This window comes from Heterocephalus glaber, unplaced genomic scaffold (genome assembly GCF_053883595.1).
Source record: "Heterocephalus glaber isolate CG9 unplaced genomic scaffold, H.glaber_assembly_v1.0 deba00001733, whole genome shotgun sequence".
Classification (NCBI taxonomy): Eukaryota; Metazoa; Chordata; class Mammalia; order Rodentia; family Bathyergidae; genus Heterocephalus; species Heterocephalus glaber.
The window spans coordinates 2,960,879-2,978,702 of NW_028258444.1; the positions used below are offsets into that span (position 1 = coordinate 2,960,879).

Consider the following 17,824-nt stretch of genomic DNA (forward strand, 5'->3'; position numbering starts at 1 on the left):
CTCTCCAATGCCTGCCTGAATCAGTACCAGGCCCTGTTGGTGGATGTGCCACACATCAAATTTGCCTGAGAAATGGCCCTTAATCCAGCCACCTTACTCCCAGATGCCGACCTCCGCACGCCCCTCCATGAGTGTCTGGACATTCTGACAACTTCCACCACCAACCGCCCAGACCTGACTGACATTCCCTTGCAACACCCAGATGAGACCTTCTTCACCAATGGTAACAGTTTTGTGGAAGACAAAATCAGGTATGTAGGGGTGGCCATAGTCAGTCCAGAAGGACAAGTACACTGGGCACAGGCATTAAGCTGGGGGACATCGGCACAGAGGGCTGAACTAATAGCCTTAACTCAAGCCCTAAGTTTAGATTGAGACAAGGCTGTAAACATCTACATTGACAGCTGGTATGCATTCGTCACTGCCCATGTGCATGGCAACATCTACAGGCAGAGAGGGGTATTGACATCAGAAGGGAAAACTACCAAAAAAAAAATTGGGGGCTTATTGGAGACAACTTGGGAACCCAGGACATTGGCCATTATTCATTACAAAAGCCACCAAAAGAGAGACAGCTTTGAGGCCCAGGGTAACCAAGAGGCTGATGATGCGGCCCAACAAGTGGCCAGAGAACCAGTGGGGCCAAGAGACATTCTGCCCATCTGACCCTTTGGCTACCTGCCAGAAAGACCCACATATACCCCAGAAGAGGAAGAGGAAAACCAAAAGTGAGGGGATACAAAACTGGACTCAGGCTGGTGGAAAGGGACAAATGAATGAATTTGTCTCCCCCAAGCCCTGGGGTGACAATTTGTTCATCAGTTACATCACTTAACTCACCTGGGAAAATCAAAGTTAAAAAGACTAATGAGCTCTAAGTTTTCAATCCCAGGACTGACCTCTATGGTCCAGAACATCAGTTCCAGGTGTCAGGTGTGTACACAGGTAAACTCCAAGAAAAAGACCAAGGAGCAAAGGTAATCGACTGCAGGGAAGAGAGCCAGGGGAACATTGGGAACTTGATTTCACTGAAATAAAATCCAGCAATAGGTTCAAATATTTACTGGTATTGGCTGACACCTACTCAGGTTGGGTAAAAGCTTTCCTCAATTGTGGAAAATCAGCCAACATAGTAACTAAGGTTTTGCTCCAGGAGATAGTTCCCTGATTTGGCATCCCTCATTATCTGGGGTCTGACAATGGGCCTGCCTTCACATCACAGATATCCAAATTGTTGGCAAGGGCACTACATATCGATTGAAAGTTACACTGTGCCTATCACCCACAATGTTCAGGGCAAGGGGAAAGGATAAATAGAACCCTGAAAGAAACCCTAAATATGTTCTTGAAATTGGTGGTAGGTGGCCTGATCTGCTTCCTCTAGCCTTGTTAAGAGTTTGATGTACCCCATATGTTGACAAGTTTACCCCTTTTAAAATCTTGTATGGGAGGCTACTGCCACTCCTCCCTAAGTTAAACCTTGTAGGGCACAGGGGAAGGGGATGTTACCAGAACCTCTGCAGTAAGTCCTAGTCTCCTGTGAGCCATGGCAGCACATGGCAAATTACAGGAAAGGTAGAAAAGTGAGACTGAGAAGAAGCTGAACTTTGGGCTTGATCAGTGCTGCTCTGGGCAGCAAAGACAAAAGCCCCCAGTTTACCGCACCTTTTATTCAGTACATCAGGAGAACTAAATGTAACAAATGACTTGCAGAGAGTACATCCTGCATAAATGAGATGTAACAATCCAAGAACAATGAGGAACTGAGTAGATGTTTGTTCCTCCCAGGATGTTCTCAGCTCCCAGGATGTTTCTTGTCCTGGAGAATTACAGACAGCATCACCCGATCATTGAGGTCTCAGTTGTGACTGGAGGCCCAAATGGAGTCATGTCTCAGAATTCCATAGCTGGGCTGTAGGCAGGAGAACTAGGCTAACCAAATGATTTTACTCTAAAATTATGTACCATTGCTCCCAACATATCTCCCTTTCTTTTTGTTTTATGTGAAGGTGTTTTAGGAAAAACAAGCACACCCAACAATGGCTTGTCCCTATGTATTTTGAGGATCTATAGTGTGTTTGACTGGCTTAGCTGTCTATAATAAGCATAATTTTTCTTAATTGGGGCTGTAAAAGGATTAAAAATCTAACAATTTTTTTTAAACATTGTTGGCTAAAAAACTTAAAACTTTTGTTGAACTCAAATAAATATTGTCTTCAGTTATACTTTTCTACTGGGTGTTTAAGACCAAGTTATGGTGAGACCTATATTAAATAAAATCAATCTCTTGCTCTCTAACAAGGTCAATCGAGTCTCCTCAGGCACTGTCTTGGAACCATGCATAGAGCCTCTTAGCTCCTCTGTCAGTGTCAGCCATAAGGTTATGTCACGGCCTTGCTTGATCATGTTGCTTTCTGTGAAAGCATGGGAGATTTTTTCCTCCAGGTGACATTCCTTTGGCACACTTTTTGTTGTATCTTTACTGTTCTGGTGTTAAGCAATCTCCCTGCTCAGGAGGTTGGGTGACTCACCAAAGACGCAGGATCTTGGAGATGGTTCCCTCATGACCTGGATCTTTTTTGCTATTGTTGTTGACCTTGAAGGGCCAGGGCCAAAATATTGGCTGCTTTCTTTGCCCAGATACCTCTTCCATTTTGGTCTCTAAACTTTGGTTGCTGAACACCCAGAAGAGAAGATCAATAACATTAGCATTGTAAGAGGAGTAGTGAACTCAACTATTATAATTTTACCTGGATATTAAGCATTTTGGAATAAAAATATAGTTAAACTGTTATTATTGCCAATCATGATTGTTCTTGTGGTTGGATCCCTGAGTAGCTATCTTTTTTATAGGACATCATCTAAGGAAAATAAATCAGCCTACAAGTGTGCTTATTACCATAGCTGGCTGGAGCATAGGAGAAGGGCAAATATCTGAATCAAAAGGTTATTACCATAAACAATATGTTGGAAGACCCATACAATTAGAGGGCATGAATACATTTTGCACACCAGAAAAGGAGCAGCAATAAATACCACAATTACATAAAACCTTATGTTCTTCAATGTAGTTTGGTACCAAAAGCATCTTTCTAATAACACTCTTGTTTATGCCACAGAAATTAAGCTTTTGAAGATGAGCAATGTAGACATATCCCAGTAACATTATTGGAACTTAACCAATATAAACATTTTATAATAACATATTTAGAACTTAAACTTCAATGATAACCAATGTAATCAATTTATAATAACATAGATAATATTTATTGTGGTGTGTCTCCCATAAGATTATGAAAATTACTAGGGGGGTTCCTTTAGTAAATTAAGACCAGAATAATTATTTTCTGGGCAGCCGCTTCTTTGTTCACCAAAGGGAGTACCCACAGTCTCTATTTACTTTGACAAACAAATAATATGAATATATATATCTTCTTATTTTACAACTGATTATTGCAATTTGATTATTGCATGTAGATGATAATACAAATTACTTTTATAAAATTAATCTCGGTGGCACTTTGATCAATTAGCAACCTGGGAAGGAGGGCATGCCTTTAATTTAATAACATTTATCTGTAAGCCAATTTAATAATAGGTGAATATCTTTTAAGAAAAAAAATTTTTTTTTCAAAAGGTGAAAAGGAAAAGTGAAAAGAAAAAAATTGAGCCCAACTGTACAAACAGACAACAGACAAACATATAAGACAATTTATAAAATTAGAGCACACTCAAATATATTTGGCCAAATTGAATTATAATATCCTTTTTATGATTATTAGATTTTGACTGGTCAAAAACTTTGGAATAGTCAATTAACAGAGATCTCTTGAAATTAGAATCAGAAGGAATGGAAGTGCTTTTATACCTGTAAACATAAAAAGAACATTTTGAAGTTGTCCCCCACATTTATAAATTTTTTACCATAAATCTATAATTATTATTCCTCTGGGGGCATCATCTCAGCCTGGACCCTGCCATGGATTTGTTGGTTGTCACTGGTGAGGTAGGTCACTCAGGTGCTGCTGGCTCATCGCTCTCAGCGGGGGTGCTATCCCTGGCCTTTGAGATGTTGTTGGTTCCACCAGTGTGACCCACAGTCTCACATTCCGGGAGGGCAGCCACAAGGTTACATCATTATCTGTTAGGACACAGGCAAAACCTCTCCCCCAAAGTTATTAAGGCAGGAGCAATTTTTTGACATATGGCCTTTTGTAATCTTAAAAACAAGTTTAATAATTTAGGTTCTAAGGTAGAGCAGACCATAGCTCCTTCCAGTCTTTGAGTCAACCAAACTGCATAAGAGGAATCACTTAAAATATTAAGAGGTTGGGGGGGAAGTTTTCAATCACAAATAAAATGGCTAGCAACTCTGACCTCTGAGCAGAGTGGACAAAGGCCCAAGTAGGGAGCGTTTGGGGGGAGAGACGATCACCCCTTCACCAGGCCTCACGGAAAATGGTACTTACATGTTCCCATGCTATTAAGTTAGTTGTCCCTTCCTGGGGAAAAGATGGGACGTACATTTGTATGTCTTTAAACAAATCTATCACAGCATCCTTAGGTACTGGGTACATAGCTTGCTTTAACAGTGACTTAAGTAATTTGGCAAACTTATGCTGCTCTGATGACAGAGACTGACCCATAGTTGTAAATCAGCGAAGATAGAAAATTACCCTCAGCTGGACACACTTACCATAAGCGTCCCCCGTCCAAGTCCAGAAATCATCCTGGGAGATCCGTGTGCTGTCTCTTTTACTCCGAGTTTGTCTCACAGGCGAGTTCACTCCTGGATCGGGTTCAACATCCAAGTTGAGTGCCAAATGTAGGGAACAGAAGGGGATGTTACCAGAACCTCTGCAGTAAGTCCTAGTCTCCTGTGAGCCATGGCAGCACATGGTGAATTACAGGAAAGATAGAAAAATGAGACTGAGAAGAAGCTGAGCTTTGGGCCTGATCAGTGCTGCTCTGGGCAGCAAAGACAAAAGCCCCCAGTTTACCGCACCTTTTATTCAGTACATCAGGAGAACTAAATGTAACAAATGACTTGCAGAGAGTACATCCTGCATAAATGAGATGTAACAATCCAAGAACAATGAGGAACTGAGTAGATGTTTGTTCCTCCCAGGATGTTCTCAGCTCCCAGGATGTTTCTTGTCCTGGAGAATCATAGACAGCAACACCTGATCATTGAGGTCTCAGTTGTGACTGGAGGCCCAAATGGAATTATGTCTCAGAATTCCATAGCTGGGCTGTAGGCAGGAGAACTAGGCTAACCAAATGATTTTACTCTAAAATTATGTAGCATTGCTCCCGACAAAACCTTAAACAGATAATAGAAAATTCTTGTTTTTCTTTACTTCAGTCTCTTCAAGCCTTACAGATTCTTCAGAGTGAGATCCAGGCTACAATACAACAGGCTCAAACAAAACCCTTTGTGATGTTCCAGCCCCATGGTTTCAAGCCAGAAGACCTGGTCCTGATATGCTTGGTTTGTTGCACCAAGGACTTGACTAAATACATTCCCAAATCAGTCTTGGCTACCCAATCTGCCACTTTATTTTGTGTCACCATGTATGTTGTTCCACAAGTCTTGTATTATAATGAAGAAGGGGACCGTGAACATCTGGGATTAACCACTGAACACTATAGGAGTAAACGGGCTGCCTCCATTTAGTGCCCATCTAGTGGGATTAGGAATAGGCAGGTCAGTGGCTATTGGAACTTCCTCCCTGATCCTTCAGGACACAAATTTTAAAGCCCTAAGCCGCCAAGTAGCCAGAGATTTGGGTCACCTGGAAGACTCAATCTCCAGATTAAAAAACCAGGTTGATTCCCTAGCTGAGATGGTCCTGCAAAATCAAAGGGGACTTGACCTCCTGTTCATAAAACAAGGAGGGTTATGTGTAGCTCTAGGAGAAACCTGTTGCTTCTATGCTAATCGGTCTGGTGTCATTAGAGATACCTTAGCTATGGTCAGGGAAAATTTAAAGACTAAATTTGCTCAACAAAAAGATCAAAATTGGTTTCAAAATCTATTTGAATGGTCCCCATGGTTAACTACCCTAGTTTCTGCTGTAGCAGGCCCCCTAGGTATCTTCTGCTTTTGCTGGTGGGACCTTGCATTATAAATGCTATGACTAAATATGTTAGACAGAGGGTTGATACAGTTAAACTGATGGTGTTGAGACAAAATTATGAGATTTTAGAAGACTTTTTTTAAAAAATCCAAAGAGTAAATACAGGAATCAAAGATTTGATTAAGTTACAAAAACCAGTGGGGAATGAAGGACCCTAGTTAGCAAGATAGACTCCATATTGCTGCTTGACCCACCTGCCTGTCCTTTAGATGAACTCAGAAGGAGGAAGCTTAGAAACTTCCTCCCCTTCGAAAGTCCCTTTCGAAATAACAATTAATCAACTATTGTTTTACAAATGTTCTAACAGCAGGACATTCCACTTCTGTACCTTTCGCTTGCTTTGCTAGTTCTATCCCATAGGGGGGCCTAAAAACTGTTGGCCTCAAAGGTGTAAAACACATGTTTGTCTCCCCCGACTTGGGGCTCGAGTCTGATGCTCGGCTCTGGTCCCGGCCAGTAATAATCTCCTGTGTGGATTTAATATCAGTCTCTGGTTGGTTCTTTCTCACTAGGTCTAACAATAATAATGATCCTTTCCTAACTCAGAAACATAAAGTTTGCACAAAGGTGGTCCTGACAGAGACACAACACTTGCTTTAATTTACCTGTACATTTGCTTTGGTGTAAAATCTTCTAAAATAAAACATTGATACATTATTGATTTGTCTTTAATATAACATCATCTCATCCCAGCACACTGGGAGATTGAGCAGGAAGATTATGAGTTGGAGCCTAGCCTGGGAAATTTAGCAAGACCCTATGTCTCAACAAGGCCTTGAAGAAAAGGAAGAGGAAGAAGGAGGAGGGAAGGAAGAGAAGGAGGAAGAGGAGGAGGGAGGGGGGTTAGAAACCAGGGCCTTCACTCTGAGATACATCCCCAGTCTACATCCCTACTCCCACCTCCACCCTCCCCTTCCCCTTTCCTTTTCACCCCTTTCCTGTGCATCTCTTCATTTGTGTCCTTTGTAATACCCTTTATAATAAAAAAATGCATTTTCCTGAGTTTTATAAGCTGCTGATTTTTTTAACCCAAGGTGGTTGGAGAAACCCTGATTTTTAACTGGTCAGAAGCACAGGTAAAACTAGGGCCTTACAATTGCCATATGAGGTAGCATCTGAGGTGGAGGTCTTGGGGCCTGAACTTCTGGTATGAGCACTTGGGCTATGGGATGTGCTGGTGTCTCCAGGTGGGCAGTGTCAGCACTGAAGTGAACTAGATGATGTTCAGCTGGTGTCTGCTACAGAACTACTTGGTTGCTGGTGGAGAAAAGTGGTCTGTGCTGTGATTGTATAGTAGGAGATAAGGAGTTAGAGTTGTTTTTTCTCAATATCCTCAGAAGCAGAACACAGAAAACAAATAGGGAGCTCCCCAAATCACAAAGCAGTGAAGGAACATAGTTTAGTGCTTATCAGCATATATTCTACAGCCAAACTACTGGTTTGGGCCATCCTTGCCATTTATTAATATTGTGGCCCTAGGCAAGTGATTAGTTTTCTAATCTGTAAAATGGAGATTAAAAAATGGGATTAAATCCATTGGTATTTACAAAGTACCATTTGTTGAACAAAAATTAAAAATTAAAGGAAATTATTAGACAGTTTTTGAACACTTGGAGAAGAAATCACTTATCCTGAGCAGCCAGTGCAGGAGCTTTAACATACCACATTAAATTAACCTAGTTTCATTTTTTAAATGAACTAATTAGGCGGTGGCTAGAGGGAACAGGATAAACTTAATGACTCAACTTCAGTGCCACATTTAATAAGTTTCTCAGGATACCCCTGTTAACAGATAGAAATGGTAAATAGATAATTACATAGCTATGAAGTTCCACAGCTGATTAAATAGCCATATAAAAATGTTAACCTAGAAGAATGGTGTTAAATGTTACAGAAATGACTCTGTCCTTGGTTCTTCCAAGCACAGTACTTCTGTTAATGACTTAGTAATACAGATGATAAATTTACAAAATCAGTAGATGCATGGTTGAGAAGGGGCTTGTTTAAATATAGATACTGGGAGATGATTTATTTCAACCTTCTATCATAGAATTTCATAGAATTCCCTCTGAAATAACCCAACACATAATTGTTAGCCTTGAAGAGATGACATGGAACTTACAAACATTTCTCCTTTTGAACTTGTTCTCTGCACAAGTCAAAGAGGCATTGAGATGTTGCCCACCACATGACTGGTATGCAGTGGTCAAGAGCACAAGGGTTTGGGCTTGAATCCATGTTCTCTACTTACTAATTACATCACTGGGGAAAGTTATTCAATCTTTTTTTGTAACTTGGTTTCCTCCTATTTAAATTAAAGATAATGTATCTTACCTCCATAGAACTGTTAAGAACATTAGGGAAGTTACAAGTTTTTAGGACTTTGCCTGATAATGGTAACTATTAAATAACCATTAGACAATAGTAAGCAGAACAACTTTCATACACGGCCTAAAAGCCTCTACATAACAATTCCACAAACATTTTAAAAAGAATTACAATCCTTCTGTCTTCTCTCATCTCCAAATTAATATGCCCAGGTATCCACACTCTATCATGCTGATCATTATGCTTTTTGGATGCATTCCAGTTTGACAATGTTCCTTAAAATTGTTGTTTGATCAAGGATAATATTCAAAATACTTAATAACCAATGGAGTAACAACCAATTAGATGGCACATTGTGAAGATTTTCTGAGACTGAGCTAGTATGTGCCACCTAAATGCTGACACTGGGTTTAATAATACAATGGCACCATGGTTCCTTTATCTTTTAATTTGTTACTATCACTGCTCTGAATTTGTAATAATTTTATACCTCTACAATTTTTGTTTCAAACAATTCACATTCTAAATCACCATTGCTTCTCTCTCCAATTCTATTATTTTTGTTACAATTATTTGATCTCATCATGATCTTCTTGCCATTGATCTTATAAACCTTCTAAGTCCATATCTTTAAAAAATGAGAAATTTTGCAATAAAATGAAGTGAATAAATGGGAAAATAGATCAATTATTTATTTTATTGTGTTCTACATATGGTGCATACTACTAGAACATATTTGAAATTGATGAGAATGAGAGAGAAAACAGATAATGTGGAAGAAAGGATGGCTAAAGGAAATTGATAAAAACACAAATCCCAATTTTTTTCTGTAGTCCAAAATTCTCCTCTAGTTCAAGAATTCTATTTCTAGGTATTTACTGACAAGTCAACCTGAATGTAATGAAGCACTAAAAATTTTGACCAGGACTAGTCACCTCCCCAACAAATCTATTTCTCCCTTTCATATTTTCTCATCTGTAAACATCACCTCCAGCCAGTTCCTCATACCTCAAGCCCAAGAGTCATCTTGATTTTCACATTTACTTCTGTATTCATTGTTATGGTTTATATCTAGATGTCCCAGCAAAGCCTCATGTACTCATAGGTGAGGCTTGTGGGAGGTTGCTGGACCATGGAGGCACGATACTGGATTATGGGTTTGTGATAAATAAATTAGCTCACAGATTGCTTTAGCACAGTCCTGGATGTGGATAATGGGAAAGTCCACCCAAGGTATGCGGTCCACCAACCAATGTGCTTGTAGCCTGGATGGAATAAAGGGAAAGTGGGATGGCAGGCTCACTGCTTTTCTGCCTGCCCTGCCATGGACTGTTTCTCCTCAGTGATGCCCCTCTGCCATGCTGCTCTGCCTTGGAGTCAGCCAACTATGAACTGAAACTTTTACAAACTGTAAGCTGAAATAAACCTTTTGTCCCTTAACTCTGAAGTGCTGAGTATTTTGTCCCAGCAACAAGAAATTAACTAAGACATTTTATTGTAACAAGAAATCCTCCTGCTGGATCTATCTCCAGATCTGTCACTTCACTTGCATTCTATTGTTATCATCATCCTCTAAGGCATCATTGTCTATTTAAAACAGTACTAAAAGAACTTCCTGTAATGATGGCACTTTCTATGTCTGTGCCATCCAAAATGGTGGTCATGCACCACTGGGCACCTTCAGCCCCTTCTATTTTTTCTAAGTTCCCCCACAGAGCACCAAGAGAAGCCCTCTCCTGTGAAATTGGTAATGATTTCCTCTTGGACTGGAGTAAAATCCAAACTCATGACCACAGCCTGAGTGGCACAACTGGGCAAAACCTCCCTCTATCACCGCAGCTCATTTATTCTGTCCCCACCCAGACTCCAGGCCATCTGACCTTTAATAGTTTTTTAGTTATCAAACTCTTCCCATATTCATGGCGACTTTTTCTTCACACTGATTTCCTCATTCAGTATTTACTGTCAGACAGTTCTCTAAAAAGTGGGAATATAACAATGCTAAATCCTGCCCTCTAGAAATTTTTATTCTAGTATAGGAGATGAATTGTAAACAAAATACAGATGCTGCTTAACTTATAATAAGGTTGTGTCAAGTGGAAAATGCATCTGAAACACCTAACTTACTGATCATTACAGCTTAGTAACAGTACACTGTATAGCATTCATTGTTTACCCTTTTGATGGCAGGGCTGACTGCAGGCTGAAGTTCAGTGCTGCTTCCTAGCATTTCAAGAGTGTATCTTACCAAATATCCCTAGCCCGGAACATTGTGTCAATTTAAAAAAAAACAGCCAAAAACTTTCAAAATTTGAAGTATGCTTTCTACTGAATGCCTATCATTTTTGAACCATTGTTAGATTTTTTAAAAACACATAAGCCAAATCATCATAAGTGGAGACCATGTGCATATACTGTCAGGTTATGATAAAGGGCAAAAAAAGGTGCAGGAGGGTTCTTTAGGTCATATGATATAGGAGGTCTCATGGAAAGAAGCGTTTGAATAAAACACTTAAATGATTGAGGAAGTGAGAAAGAAGTGTTGTTTGTTTGGGCAGCACTCTTATAAAAGAGGTTCTGGAGAGTGACCTTCCCCCTTCCAGGGAGAATGTGCCATTCCCAGGAACCAAGCAGGGATCACCAGACTCTCACTCTGCCACTTCCTGGATCTTGGGCTTCCTTACCTCCAGAACTGTGAGAAAGAAATATTTGATGTTTATGAGCTACGTACTTTACAGCATTTTATTATGGCAACCCAAGGAGACTGAGAGCAGTAATGAGGCTCTATATTCAACAGCTGAAATTTCCATATAGAAATTGCACATTTCATTGAAATAAAATTACATGAGCTCACAAGTAAATGCAAATTCCATCACTTTTATGTAGAATTACATAAGTTCATTACAGAAACACAAATTGTCTGATTTGTAATTATTTGATACATAAATAAATTTGGTTAATCAAAACTTTTAAAAAGGAACACTGTTAGTGGATTGGAGAATCTGAAAGAGTAAGAAAAAAGTAACCTCTGGTTTACAGATACCATTCTGAGGGCCACATTTAGACCACATTGTTCTCTTGTTAGACATAAACAGTCTCATAGAATGTCAACAAACATCAACATCAGAAGGAACACTGGGTAGCCATGATAGAGTTAAATTAAAAATAAGGTCATGTGTAACTGCTAAAATACCAAGCATCCTCCTCTCTTGTCTAAAATGAAGGACAGCTCCTGTACCAATTACAGTTTTATCTTTATTCCAGCCTAAATTCCCTATGGCAGAGCCCCTCATAAATTGTCACACTTTCTGACAGCCACCAATCTAGAACAAAGTTCATTTCCTTAGACCCTTTCCAGAATGACCCAAAGCCCAAATCCACCCTCTTATTGAGATACCCCACAGTTTCCTAAGGTGTGATTTTTCTTTGTTGGCTGTATATAGAAAATCCAATTTGTTCAACCAGGTATGTTTCTGGGCTCTTTGCTTGAAAGCATTGATGAGAGTTATGTTGGCAGAATCTGATGCTAGAGAGAACTAATGTTATTCTTAAAGAGAATAGCTTGAACTTTATACTTGGCTCTTCCCTATTATCTAGTTGCTTTAGAATCTCTAAGATTAATAAGGAAAATCCAACTTTTCAACTTTCAATAAGAATGTTGAACTTACTGGGTTATAAATCTTGGAGTACCATGGGAGGGGGGTCAAGGTCCTTGGAAAAAGATAGTATCAAAAAGGTTTCTCTTGCCCTTTATGGTAGATGGATCACAATGGTAGAACCAGGAAGAAAATAGAGAATGTGATGCAATATTGGATTACACAATCTTTGGGAAAGTTTACCTTTAAGAGTCACTCTCAGAATAAGATATTGCCCAGTAGTCAAGCATGAGTTGATACCAGGTAATAGATAAGTCTCTAAACATTCAAATGGATTGGCCTTTTTCTCCTTTTAAATTTGTCCTTAATCCTGGGGCTGAAAAATTTCATCTCTCTGTGACACTGGAAACACAGAGTAAAATAATTTCAGAAACGTTAACCAAAATGCAATCTAGGGAATGAAACCTCTTAAAACAGCCGACCTCCGGAGAAAAACAAGATTAGAGTGCCCACTAGCGGTAAAATGCTATAGGAATCACTAGACCAAAAATCAAGAGCTGGGATTGGCGAGTAAGAATCAGTGAATGTGGTCTCATGCTTGTCCCACTGTGCTCAATAATACTCCGGGCTGCTCATGAAGGAACTGATTTATTATCAGAAATCACCAACAAAAAATGATATAGTTCTCAAAGCAAATGTGGGTGATACTTTCCACAAATATGTATTATATAAATTCCTAGTGTCAGTAAATGTAGGCCACTGAAGAAAGAGAAAGTCTTGGGAGCCACGGGGGTCGAGAGGAGGGTAGCCTTCTCCTCTCCCCGCCATGGCTTGTGCTCGTCCCTGATATATCACTGTACTCTGAAAAGGGGAGTCGTCTGGCAAAAATGTCACCTTCCTGCTGTGTTCAAGGCTCCCATTTGACCACATATTGTGAACTTTGTTCACACCAACTTGCGTAAAAACAACAGGCAGCCCTATGCTGTCAGCAATTGGCAGGTCACCAGACCAGTGCTGAGTCTTGGGAGACCGGCAGAGCTGTAGCTCGAATTCCAAGAGTTTGAGGAGGTGGGACCCACCGTTCTGCCCAGGGTGCTTTTGGAAACATGTGTCGAGGAGGCCACATGTTTGCACCAATCAAAAGCCGGCGATGTTGGCGCCGCAGAGTGAACACAACTCAGAAGCGATATGCCATCTGCTCTGCCCTGGCTGCCTCAGCTTTGCCAGCGCTGGTCATGTCAAAAGGTCATCAAACTGAGGAAGTTCCTGAACTTCCTTCTGTTGTAGAAGGTAAAGTTGAAGGTTACAAGAAGACCATGGAGACCATTTTGCTTCTGAAAAAACTGAAGGCTTGGAATGATATCAAAGAGGTCTATGCCTCTCAGCGAATGAGAGCTGAAAAGGGCAAGATGAGAAACCGCAGTCGCGTGCAGTGCAGGGTACCTTGCATCACCTATAATGAAGACAATGGGATCATCAAGGCCTTCAGAAAGATCCCTGGCATTACTCTGCTTAATATTTTAAGCTGAATATTTTGAAACTTGCTCCTGGTGGGCATGTGGGGCACTTCTGCATTTGGACTGAAAGTGCTTTCCGGAAGTTAGATGAGTTGTATGGCACTTGACATAAAGCTGCTTCCCTCAAGAGTGACTATAACCTGCCCATGCACAAAATGAACAATACCGACCTGAACAGAGACCTGAAGAGTCCAGAGATCCAAAGAGCCCTCCGGGCACCACGCAAGAAGATTCAACATAGAGTCCTGAAGAAGAATCCTCTGAAGAACCTGAGGATCATGCTGAAGCTATGCAAAGACCACGCGCCGGAACACCATTCTTCACCAGGCCAGGAATCACAAAATCCATCTGGATAAAGCAGCAGCACGGGCAGCCAAATTGGAAGAGAAGGTTGAAAGCAAGAAGCAGGTGGAAGAGAAGAAAGGAAAAAAGGTTGCTGGTACCAAGGAGCCCTTGAGGAAGCCTTTAGGAAAAAAGCCTGCAGCTGCCAAGAAACCAGCAGCTGAAAAGAAACCTGCTGAAGAAAAGAAGCCTGCTGCATAAACTCATAAAATCAAAATCTCTATCCCATACAGGTAACATAAAATTGGACAGCTTATTTTGAATAAAGACCTGGTCAATGAGGCAGTGAGAAAAAAAAAAGAAATAGAAAGTCACCAAGTAATCTTGATTGCTGATTAGGTCTATTATAACTACTGACTGATATTATCCCATCCACAATTCCAGGACTTTTTATGTTATAAAGGCTTTAATCAGTACCTTTGTTTTATTTCTTGACAGAGAATAAAAAGCCCAAGTGCAACTTGGTATAATTATTAGGAGAATTAGGAGATGTGACCTCAACAGAACCAACTGGAATTAAACCCAATACGAGACACCCTCATAAAACAGGAAAAAGTACTTAATACAATAACCAGAAAGTTTAATTACTTCTTGTATCTAGTTTTAATGTCTGCAACGAGGTCATTGAAACCTAAACTGTGGTGCACTTCTATTAATTTCTAACACTGTTCCTTTTAACCACAGTTCCTTATGTATTCTGACACAGGTTGAATGACTTATTTCAAAAAACAGACATCCTGCCACCCTAAAAGATGATAGTCTGAAGTTCTTTGGTTTTAATTCATAGATTCTGAATCCACTAAATCACCTCACACCTACTTTTCAGTGTAATTTTATTGCTCCTATTTAATACATGATCATATTTAACATCCACAATCATGAAAAATATATATTATTATCTTTAGCCTAGAGATAAATGAACTGACACTCAATAGTCAACAGATATGTCCTAAGATCATTAAGACTTTCCTAAACTTGATACAACAATATTTCATTTTGCCCACAAATGAAGTGATAACTTCAATATCATGTGAATAGAGAACAAGGCAAGCAAATTGAGAAGCAGATCTAGATGCTTAGATTAAATCCCTGTGTAAATTACATACTGCTCAAATTCAGTCTCACAGCATGTAGAATTCAAATAACAAGCATTTGTGCAGAAGGTAAGGAAATTTAGGTTACTCTCAGTTGAAACTAGAATATTAAGGTGAATCACAAGGCCAAGAGGATACTATATCAGGACAGGAAACTGAGCAACTCAATAACATTTTGGGCCTATTCCAAATGCCTAGATGGTGTACAATCGAAAACTGGGATCACCCAAACACCGATTTACTTCATCTATAATCTTATCACCTTAATTTTCATAATACAGTCACATAGCAAAGAAAATATGTAGTCTAAAAAGTATAATATACATGGAAAGCAGAGCAATGAACAAACTTCAAATTTCTAAAGAGATTCCAATAAGCAAAATGATGTGGTTTTTACCCATCCATGGGATAAAGAACTGCCTCCTTATTCTGTACCCTAACCTGCCCCTAAAGTTTGATACTAAGAAATTTAATATGAGTTTATATCTTACTACAGATCAGAAAGATTTAGGCCATAAACATCTGAAAGTGTCTGTAAGAAATTAGAGTATACTACTTCCTAGATGGCAGATAGCAGCAAAGATATTTCCTATCATATTTCCATAGTAATAGGTAACAAAAACCAAGTTAAATTCTGTATCACAGATTCCTTACCTCCTTAATGTCTTACCTTTATTATCAACCCTCAATTTTCCTCCCCTGGAATCAAGAATAAGAGATTATTCAGGGTTAATACATCTAATTAAACATTTATTATACATTTCTTTATTCTTCTGATTATATTATAGCCATATATGCTCATTATAGAAATTTCAAAACTACAGAGTCCAAAGAAGATAAAAAAATCTCTTGTAATCCTACCTTTTAATGGCCAGTATTAATATTTTGATGTAAATCTTATAAGACCTTTTCCTATATACATTTAAACATTGTCACTTCCACCATTATAACCCTTTTCCCCACTTAACTTATTGTGACTATTTTCCAATGCTAGTAAATATGACATAAAATTTTAATGATTCTGTATTTTTTATTCCTGCATGTGCCATAATTTCTATTGGCAGAAATTTAATCTGCAATAAGAATGTGAAGGAGTCAGGTCTTTAACAAACCTCATGTGTGGGTAATAAATCTATTATAATTATTTGTCAATAGAAAATTTTCTGCATTGAAGGTTTTTTATTTTTATTTGAAAGACAGAATTGAATATATAACATACAATAACCTCTTTCCTAAGTTAACCTCTACTCATACAAATCCCTTCTACTCCAGCAGGGGATTCTCATAAGATGTACTTTTTACCCATCCTCAGCTAAGGAGCTATCTCTTTAGTCTCTACTCCTACTGCACCTCAATGAAATATCATTTCCTTTACTTAAATAAGCACTCATTGAACATTGACTATGTACCAGGCATGGCTGCAGATTTCAAAGATACAACAATGGGACATTCTCTGTGTGATGAGCAGAAATTAAGGTTGTTATGGGGTGACCTTTGGGGAAATAGTAGGAGAACGGAAGGTGGCAACTAAGGACCAGATCATGTAGCATCTGTAGACAGTATTAGGACTTTTATTATGAATGAAAGACTCTAAACAGAGAAATGACACCACCTGAATTGTTCATTTTAAAATGATTGCTCTGGCTTTTCTGAGTAAAATAGGCTAAAGGAAGGCTTATACCAGAATTTGTGATGGAACTGTCATGTAGTTGAATTTTTGGTCTATTTTGCAAAGACTAAAACATTAACTATATTTGATGCATGATATGAGAAGACAAAATTGACAAAGTATAATGGCTTGAGCAATTAATAACTAAGATGGACTTGCCATCCACAGATATGGGGAAGATTGATGGAGAAGAATTTTGAGGAGGCAGGGGTAGGAAATCAAGAGTTCAACTGATGTTAAATTTGAGACACATACTAGATATGTATGTGCAGAGGGAGGCAATTGGAGATGTAGTGCTGTAGTTCCATAAACAAATTGGGACTAAAGATGTAAATCTGGAAGCTTCCTGCATATAGCTGTTATTAAAGCCAGGGATTAGGAGAGGTCACTTAGGTCTGTATATAGGTAGAAAAGAAAAAATTTAATGACTCAGTGGTGGGACACTTCAGGTTTTAGTGGTAAATGAGGTGCAATAGCCAAGGGACTCTTCAGGAGACTAGTGCAGTGTAAGGACCGCCAGGGAAAAGTAGTCTCCTGGAGGTCACAAAAAGTTAGATTTGAGAAGGATGGAGAGTTCACTTGTATTGCACGAGAAGTGAATATTGGATCTAGGCCTAACAACAATGGCTTGGAATGGTGCAAGAGAAATCCCTATGGCAGTGGTGGTGAACCTATGGCATGTGGGCCACAGGGGGCTGTTTGCTATCATTGAAAGCTCTAAAAGGTTTGCCATCACTGCCCTATGAAATGGATTCAAGAAAAAACAGGAGAATCATGGGAAAGAAGTTAAGAGTAAATGTCAACAGCATATCACAACCTCTCTAGGATCTGGAATCAAGACACCTGAAAAATAATTTAGTGAAGAGAAAAAGAAGAGCTCTTGGAATCAATAAAGAGCCAAGAAGAAAACTAGAAATCACAGGGCAACTGGGGAAACTGAAGGCATTGCAAAGAAATGAAAAAAGCAATCTGAACCATTAACCCTGGCTCTAGAGGAGGAGGAGTTCTCTCTCCAAGCACAAGTTAAGCCCAGAGAAGGTTGGCAACTCCAGGGAGAAATAACATATGGCTGGCCCGGGGATTTAGCTCAGTGGTTCTGGTGTCTTCCTCGAAAGTGCAAGGTCCCAAGTTCGATACC

At 39.4% G+C, this 17,824-nt stretch overlaps 1 pseudogene; it reads left to right on the plus strand.

Annotated features, from left to right (window-relative positions):
* Nucleotides 1-12,881: 12,881 nt before the first annotated feature.
* On the plus strand, nt 12,882-14,237 carry LOC101699605 (large ribosomal subunit protein uL4 pseudogene; annotated as a pseudogene).
* The last annotated feature ends 3,587 nt before the right edge of the window (nt 14,238-17,824 follow it).